This window comes from Anticarsia gemmatalis, chromosome 23, assembly GCF_050436995.1.
Source record: "Anticarsia gemmatalis isolate Benzon Research Colony breed Stoneville strain chromosome 23, ilAntGemm2 primary, whole genome shotgun sequence".
Taxonomy (NCBI): domain Eukaryota; kingdom Metazoa; phylum Arthropoda; class Insecta; order Lepidoptera; family Erebidae; genus Anticarsia; species Anticarsia gemmatalis.
The window spans coordinates 8,006,436-8,014,963 of record NC_134767.1 but is presented as its reverse complement, the minus strand read 5'-3'; the positions used below and the strand labels follow the sequence as shown (position 1 = coordinate 8,014,963).

Below are 8,528 nucleotides of genomic sequence, written 5' to 3'. Positions count from 1 at the left end.
AGCTCAAACATTTTGGCCGCTTGAAGCACATAACAATGAAAAGGCTTCTTACGGATAGAGTTGTTTATGAATAATTATTATAACACTATAAATTTGAAAAACTGCATGTTATACTTTACTCTTAACCCAATGTTTTTTGTAAAATTGTAAACTTTGTATTAAACATTGACTCTACATATTGAAAGTTCAAAAATATTTTCTAGATAATGACACACACGCGAGCGATAGCGCACGGGTCAATATACAAAATTCCGAATAGAAGTCGAATTCCGAAATTAGCCTACGACATCCGTAAATAGCCCATGACATCCGAAATTAGCCGATTTTATTCATGTATAGCCCATGACATCTGAAATTTGGCAATTTCATCCGGATAAAAGTCGATTTCGTCCAAAAGGAGATCATCCATTTTGGGCCTTTTTTCAAAGTGCCGGCCAACAAAAAAAAGTGGCACTTTGAAAAAGGCCCAAAAATGTATGGAGCCTGGATGATCTCCTTTGCTATATAATGTCCGAAATTAGCCAACAATATACATAATTAAAAACAAGATTAGCCGACGAAATATCACCACTAGCTATACCAAATATGTATAAAATATTATTATAGATATCCATTATGAGTGCAATCAAAATAATAGTTTAGTTAACATAAACAGATTAATTTTATGAAGGCCAGGTGTTACTGGCATGTAAGGTTGCCCATAGAATTTATACGATGTCCATAACTTAGCCGATAGCGTTCTAAGTATAGTACTATTATTAGTTACTTAGAATGTTGTTTGATTAATAAATATAATCAACACATAGTTAATAAATAATTAAAATAATTTTGCGATCTGTAAAGCAAAAGTGATTAGTAATGTTGACTTTGGTAAAAAATACTTAAATTATATTTTGACTTATAATAAATTCAATTTTCATAGTTTACACATATATATTTATTTAAAGCTCCCTTTAGCAAAATATACTAGTTAACTACCACAAACGTATTAACCCACACAGACGAATGCAGAATCCAATAGCATCTGATTCGAAAATATCTGTATGAATTTCCAATTATATGCTAGAATCTATCTACAAGGCTTTATATTGTGAGTTCCGGCTGTCATTTTCGAAGATATTTGACAGTCGTTACCCGTAGTCGAAAGCTTGTAAGTCTGACAACCAGTCTTACCCAGGGTTCCTTAAAGCAGGTAACTGGGTTATGGAAGTCCGATAAGCAGTAGCTACATGTAAAATACTGGTATTCAGCAGCACCCGGTGAGACTAGAAGCCGACCCTAACACAGATTTTCTTCTTTAAACCACTGAACCGACTATGATGATAAGTAGCATAGGAATACTTGAAAATCCTGTCCCAAACATATTTATGCTACTTTATTTTTTACTAGCTGACCCGCGCAACTTCGCTTGCGTCACATAAGAGAGAATGGGTCAAAATTTTCCCCGTTTTTGTAACATTTTTCACTGGTAGTCTGCCTCCTCCTGGTAGTAGCGTGATGATATATAGCCTATAAATTTCCTCGAGAAATGGACTATCTAACATTGAAAGTATTTTTCAAATCGGACCATGAGTTCCTTAGATTAGCGCGTTCAATCAAAGAAACAAACAATCAATCAAACAAACTCTTCAGCTTTATAATATTAGTATAGATCAGCCTCTAAATAGCTTAAAATGGATTTGTACGCGAGGGCCATAGTTTGCTAGTTGTTACATAATTCTCATATTAACCTTAGCCAAAATTCTTTCACGTCTACCGAAAACAGCCGATGTTTGCCGAACACCGAATCGGAATAAATAGTCACTATGCTTCGAGAATCAATTACAAGCAATTGGTTCGTATTCTTACCTCACACGGCAATGTACGATGAACATCGATTGAATAATTAGTAGGGCCTTCGGTAATGGAAACCTTACAGAATATGTATTTGTAATATGTGTGTAATACTTAATTAATGTTGCATAAATGGTTAACGAACTAGTTTATTGATGAAGATAAAGTTTATGTAACGCAAGCAAAATTGGTTTAATGGCTTGGCTTTATAGACCAAGCAGGGTGCCCTCGGATAGAAAATAGAGAAATTAAATGTGGTACTTAGGGTTCTCAAATCCATACTGATCATTTCCTGGACTGATATTTCTGGGACCACGAACGGAATCAGAGTTTTGGTCTCCGGTCCGAGACTATATTAAGTAGGAATGACCAAAAAATGGGTGTTAAATTACGGCGTTTTTACTTGCAGGTACCGTAATTTTACCCTACATCATAATACTAGTATGCTCTCGATTCTGATACAGTGGTTGCTTTCGCTCCTTTTTCGTGCCTTAAACCTTATCTTCAAAATGTTTATCAAACAGCAGACAATTCTATGTACTCCCATGTCTCCCATACAATTTTTAGGTCAAAAAAATATCCTTTAACTCGATCTACTTTTAAAGCTATATTGTGTTTCATCAAAAACTATTCAGCAGTTTTTGATACATGCACATAGTTACAAACAGGAAAAGCTTGATTTCGTATCTTATTAGTTTGTATGAACACATAACTTCGCACTTTTAGAGGTAACCAGTTTGATACCCGTATGGACACTTAAATAAAATACTATAAAAACTTCCTTTCACTTTTAAACTATTCAGTACCGATGTCTCATCTTTAATGAAACCAGTTGTTTAACAAAAAGCATGCCTTTTACTCCTTAATGGCACATGTAATAAAAAACTTTAAGTATTATTGTGACTTCATGATTTGCGAAATACATACGATGTTCTGTTGTACTAGCGTAGCCCGTCACTTCGTCCGCGTAATTTCTGAAAATAAAAATTTCTTACCTATGTGTTATTCTCTGTTCTGCACAAATTTCATTCAAATCCATTCAGTAGTTTTTGCGTGAATGAGTAACAAACAAATGGACGGAGGCACTGGAGGACTGCAGTTCTTTGCTGTAATTCATCTATTCTATACTTATACTTATTAATTATCTATACTTACTAATATTATAAAACTGAAGAGTTTGTTTGTTTATTTGAACGCGCTAATCTCAGGAACTACTGGTTCGATTTGAAAAATTATTTCAGTGTTGAATAGACAATTTATCGAGGAAGGCTTTAAGCTATATAACATCATGCTACGGCCATTAGGAGCGGAGTAGCAACGAAAAATGTTACAAAAACGGAGAAAATTATGACCCGTTCTCTCTTACATGACGCAAGCGAAGTTGCGCGGTCAGCTATTAGCTATTAACACTAATGTTTGTATTAATTTCTGTAAGCGTATGTTATAATTTTGTGAGTAATGTGGTGTGGAAAACTTATGCAAATAAATACTTTATTTACTTTATAAAAAGAAGCTGCATAAGCATAATCGTATGCTACTGTTTACCTCAAAAAATATACAGAAAATAATCTTTTAGAAACCGGTGAAACCTTTGACTGGAGTATCATATTTCTATTAATCGCTTAATATGATAATACGATACAATAATTTGTCTAATCGATAATAAAAGTGCAATTAATATTGATATATGGACCACTTTTACAATTAAATGGCATTCTGTAAAACCTGCCGCGGACTTAGGAATGTCAGTCGTGTAGTGCCGTTGAGGCAGACTGGTAGTCACATAGTTTGTTAACATAATTAACATTTACTAGATTTCTACGGTGTGTACGGGGTCAGATTATTAAGTTAAACGCATCTTCTAGGGTATAAATTGTTATTTCTGGCGAATTTCACAGACAATAGAACTATAAATAACTATTACGGATTGGCAATCAAACCTTGTCACCCATATTTATATATATAATTCTTCTGTAAGTGTGTATGTCACTGAACTTCTCTTAAACGACTGGACCGATTTTGATGAAATTTTTTGTGTGTGGTCAAGGGGATCTGAGAATGGTTTAGATTATTAAAAAAAGTTAAAAATTTTCAAATTAAAGACGCGTAGATAGGACAACGTCTGTCGGGTCCGCTAGTTGATGTATATAACAAAATTAGTTATGTACATTAATGACATGTCACGATTTTTTAAAGCCATACCCATTCTCTAACGCTTTTTCTAAGTTACCAACCCACACTAAGACAGCGTGGTGGAGTCAAGGCCTCCCTTATACTTAAAAGAGATTCTTAGATTCAGATAGATATGGGCTTGTGATTGTTTATTTACAAATTAAATTACCCTATGTTTTTAATAAACCTTTACAGTATTTGTACTCAACCATTCATCATACTTAAATTCTTGACGAACTAGCAAGTTCTATTGTTTAAGGAATAAAGCAACCATTCTTAGAACACCATTAAAACCAAAAAAAAAACGATGTCATCGAAATATCTTAGTTAAATACGCTTTACATTGACCGCACAACAAGCCAGCTTAGTTTCCAGGTCGATATAACGGGGTAATGTATCGACTGATAATAACAACTTATTCCAGTCGTAACCGGTTGAATAGCTATGCAATTTGACGCTCCAGTAGCGAGAGATTAGATATTAGATAGAACTAGAAATGTATAGTCCGACAACTTTGTAGCGACCCTTAGCATGTACAATATTTCTAGATTTTAACTCATTTTTCTACGTCATTATTAGCCCAGCCTTTCTTCCAACTATTTTGGAGTCGGCTTCTAGCCTCACCGTATGCAGAGGAGCACCAGTATTTTACATAAAGCGACTGATGTAGATGTCAGACTTACAAGCTTCTGACTACTGGTAACCACTGTCAAAGATATTTAAAAATGACAACCAGGACCCACAGTTTAACGTGCCTTCCGAGACACGGATTTATTTTTAAATTTTCTATGAATTTTGTATGCCAGCCGCGAACTTTGCATTGAAGGCTCTGTACTAAGTTGTTTCACTCAATTCGTTTGAAGATTACTTCTGTAGCTTGATTATTTAGATAGACTACCGACAACCGGTTAGCAATCGAGAAATTTTGCACGAAAATCTGATCAGCGCCTCTAGCGGGGTGCGTAAGAACTATTTTGGCAGTATATTTAAATGTTAAACTTTTGATATTCGACAGTACCGACTGTAGAGAATTGTACTACTGTATTAAACATTGAGGGACTTATAAATGCGCTCATCAGTCAGTAAAATGTCTATGGATTAAGCATTCCTTCTCGTAGACATTTTTTTACCGGGTCATCAGATGTCTTTTAATTGGTATAAAATCTTATTTAAATATAAGTTACACTCAAACCCATGAATCACAAGTCTATTGGTAAAACACCGCATGAAAATCCGTTCAATTGTTTTCGAGTTTATCACCAACAGACAGACTGACGCGCAAAGAACTATGTTTGTTTTACTTAATAAATAGTGATAATGATGTAGTGATAAAATACCTTCGGGTTTTTTAGTAGTAATCGAACCACATTCATCCAAGATAAAAAAAGGAGGGAAACATTTGTTTTTACTTTGCTTAACAGGAAAATCTGCAATCGAATACATTGTAGGAGTTTTTTTCAATCTGCTTAAATCTTTAAAGATATGAGATGTGTTTTCAAAAGAAATTCCACACATAACTCGAATTCTAGCAAGTTCTTTAGTTCAATTGTCAATTGAACTATTCTTACTCAATCAATAACAATAAACAAATGTACAATAAATAAGGTTTTTATCCAAGCCATTATTACATGTATTACAGTAGGTATATCTGTCTGCCTATCAGGTAAGCATTTACGTCAAAACTGCGAAATAAATTACGTAAAAAAATTGCATGGAGATCACAAATAGACTAAAATCAACCCTTTAGGGACTTACTAGGGGATCATAGATTAAAGAAAAAGAATGATAGAAAAAGCAGATAGGAACTTATTATTCATCATCATTCGCCTGAATTCATCTGTTGCAGATGATTAAGGACTTCATCAATATTATTGAATACCGTGATGAAAGCGTGGTCGGTGGTAAATTAGACTGCTAATCATAAGGTTTTGGATTCAATTTTTGGGTCGGGGAAGGTACTATTGGTCCTTTCTAATTTGTATTACGATATATCTCGATACTAGCGCAGAGTTTGGTAGCTTGCCATGCAAATGGCACGCCCCCTATTACATAGGACTAATATTGTTAATGGCGAAAATTGGTATTGTTCATTCACGTCTGTTTCCACTTCGGGTTATAACGCGAGGTATTATGTATGTATGAATGTATAAGTGAATGATGTTTTAATATCATAATGAATGGTTTCACCACAAATACTTATTTAGATAACAGTTTCACGATAACGTAGTGTTTATTTTTGATCCGGTATTTTACAAAACATTAAATAATTATAATTATTCAATTACTGTTTATGTTTTAGATGAAAAAACCCCGGGGTTATTGTGTTAAGTATTTGTTTTTGATTTATTCAATTAATGTTAATAAATATCTTTGGAAAATCCATAACGGACATCCTTATTTACAGCCTACTAATATTATAAATGCGAAAGTTTGTGAGAATGCATGTTTGTTACTCTTTCACGGAGTCCACTTGAATTCAGATAAAGGCTTTCTCGCAGAGAATATTTAAAAAATCCAATTTAATAAAAAAAAAATCACAATACCGTCAAAAGCCAATAACACCGCTATTCACACACTTTAAATCTATAAAAAACCCATAAAATTCGAATAGTCATACTTATTATATTTTGCAGTCTATTAAAATAACATAAAACGAAATATCAACATTTTTTGCTTCAAATAAATATTTATTTATTTAAATAATATTCCATTCCGTCTGTATGTCTATCAAACACTCACGACCGGCTATGTAAAAAGATTTTGGGGAAATGTAGCAAGAATAAAGATTTACACCCCGGGAAAGTAGAAAGACAACTCTTTTTAGCCCCCTAAAAAAATGTATTCCTACTTTGGGATTAAATATTAGTACCTGCATTTAATTTATTATTATTTATTTTTGACTGCCTCCGTGGCGCAGTGGTTCAGGTAGCCACGCCGATACCATTCGTCGGAAGGCCGTGGGTTCGATTCCCGAACGGAACAAATATTTGTGCGATCCACAAATAGTTGTTTCGGGTCTGGTTGTACTTTGTGTCCGTTGTCTGTATGTTTGTAAAAGTCCCCGCGACACAAGAGTAATTCTTAGTGCAGGAGTTGTCTTTTTAAAAGAAAGAGAAATAAATGGATAATTTTGTTGGGCGTGTTCACTGAAAAACACCACGTTACGAAAACACCAGGCCACAATCGGAAATATATAATATCGAAAAACTTCATTTGCTGTTTGGTAACCAAACCCGAGACCTCGTGGTCTTTTATTTCAATTCAATACTATTATCCTTACTTTTAATTTAATACTATTAGCAAAATCCAAATCGAATCAATAATGCATTAATACCTACCAAATATTGTCATTTAGATTAGTCGTTACAATTACCGAATCTATCACTAACTCGGAAAACGGATAAAGCTTTTTACGAAGAGCTTGCAAGAAACTCACAATACTACCCAAGCAAAGCCGGGAGGTAATATTAGTCTTGTATAATGGCTGCCGTGGAATGAGTTCTTTTTATTCCGTCTGAGATAATAAAAGAGCTCAAGATGATACCCAGCCAGAGGTCCAATTTGAGTTTATAGCAAGAAAATTATATGTACCGTTCTACCACAGTGTGAACAGTAAAGTAACTTTGAAATTATTTATTTTGTCCTAACTTTATTGTGAACGGATGGTTCATGAGATATTATACTAAATAAATTTAACCCACTAATATCCCAATGCTGGGCAAGGGTCGCCACCCGTAATGAGGAAGGGGTTAGGCCTTGTTTTCACCACGCTGGCCAAGTGCGGGTTGAGAATCACTATACTTTAAATTAATACCTACCTTATAATTTTGGCAATGTATTATGTAAATGTAAAAGTACATTTTTCATCTTTCATAATAAACAGGTGAAATTTTTCATTTTAAAAAACTTAGCAAAAAAATAGATCCGTTTCCCGGGGGATGATTTGGACTAATGCTCATAGAAAAAGGCATAATTAAGGTGTAAAACCGCGCGCAAAATTAGTAGTCGTTAGTAATTTTATGAATGAAAATTCGTTCTTTTACGCAAATACGACTATACCAATTTTTATAATCCGAGTGAATAACATACCCCCGATTTCTGAGGTACATTTAACGGTTGTTTATCTATTCAGCAGCGTCAAAACTCATACAAAAAAAACGCTATTGAGTAGATAAACTACCGCTAAATTTACTCAAAAACCGGGGGTTAAGTTACTACTAATATTACCAAGAAAAGCAGACGAAGCCGCGTCTAAAGCTAGCTTTACAAAACAAAAACTAAAACTAACACACTGTACATTTTATTCACTGTATCGCAACCTTTCATTACAGTCAATAGTATGCAATGCTATCATGATACAATCTGCAATTTACATGAGGTCATAACGCGAACGAAGCGAGGTGACTAAGCGATGCTGTACGAGGATGTGTTTGTTTGTATGTTAAAGTATCTCCCGTATGGTCTAGTGGCTAGGATACCTGGCTTTCACCCAGGAGGCTCGGGTTCGATTCCCGGTACGGGAA

The 8,528-nt window shown here is 34.4% G+C and overlaps 1 non-coding gene across 1 annotated transcript; it reads left to right on the top strand.

Annotated features, from left to right (window-relative positions):
• The first annotated feature begins 8,456 nt into the window (after window positions 1-8,456).
• TRNAE-UUC (transfer RNA glutamic acid (anticodon UUC)) lies at window positions 8,457-8,528 on the top strand. The gene has a single exon. It is a non-coding gene; the product is annotated as a tRNA-Glu (tRNA).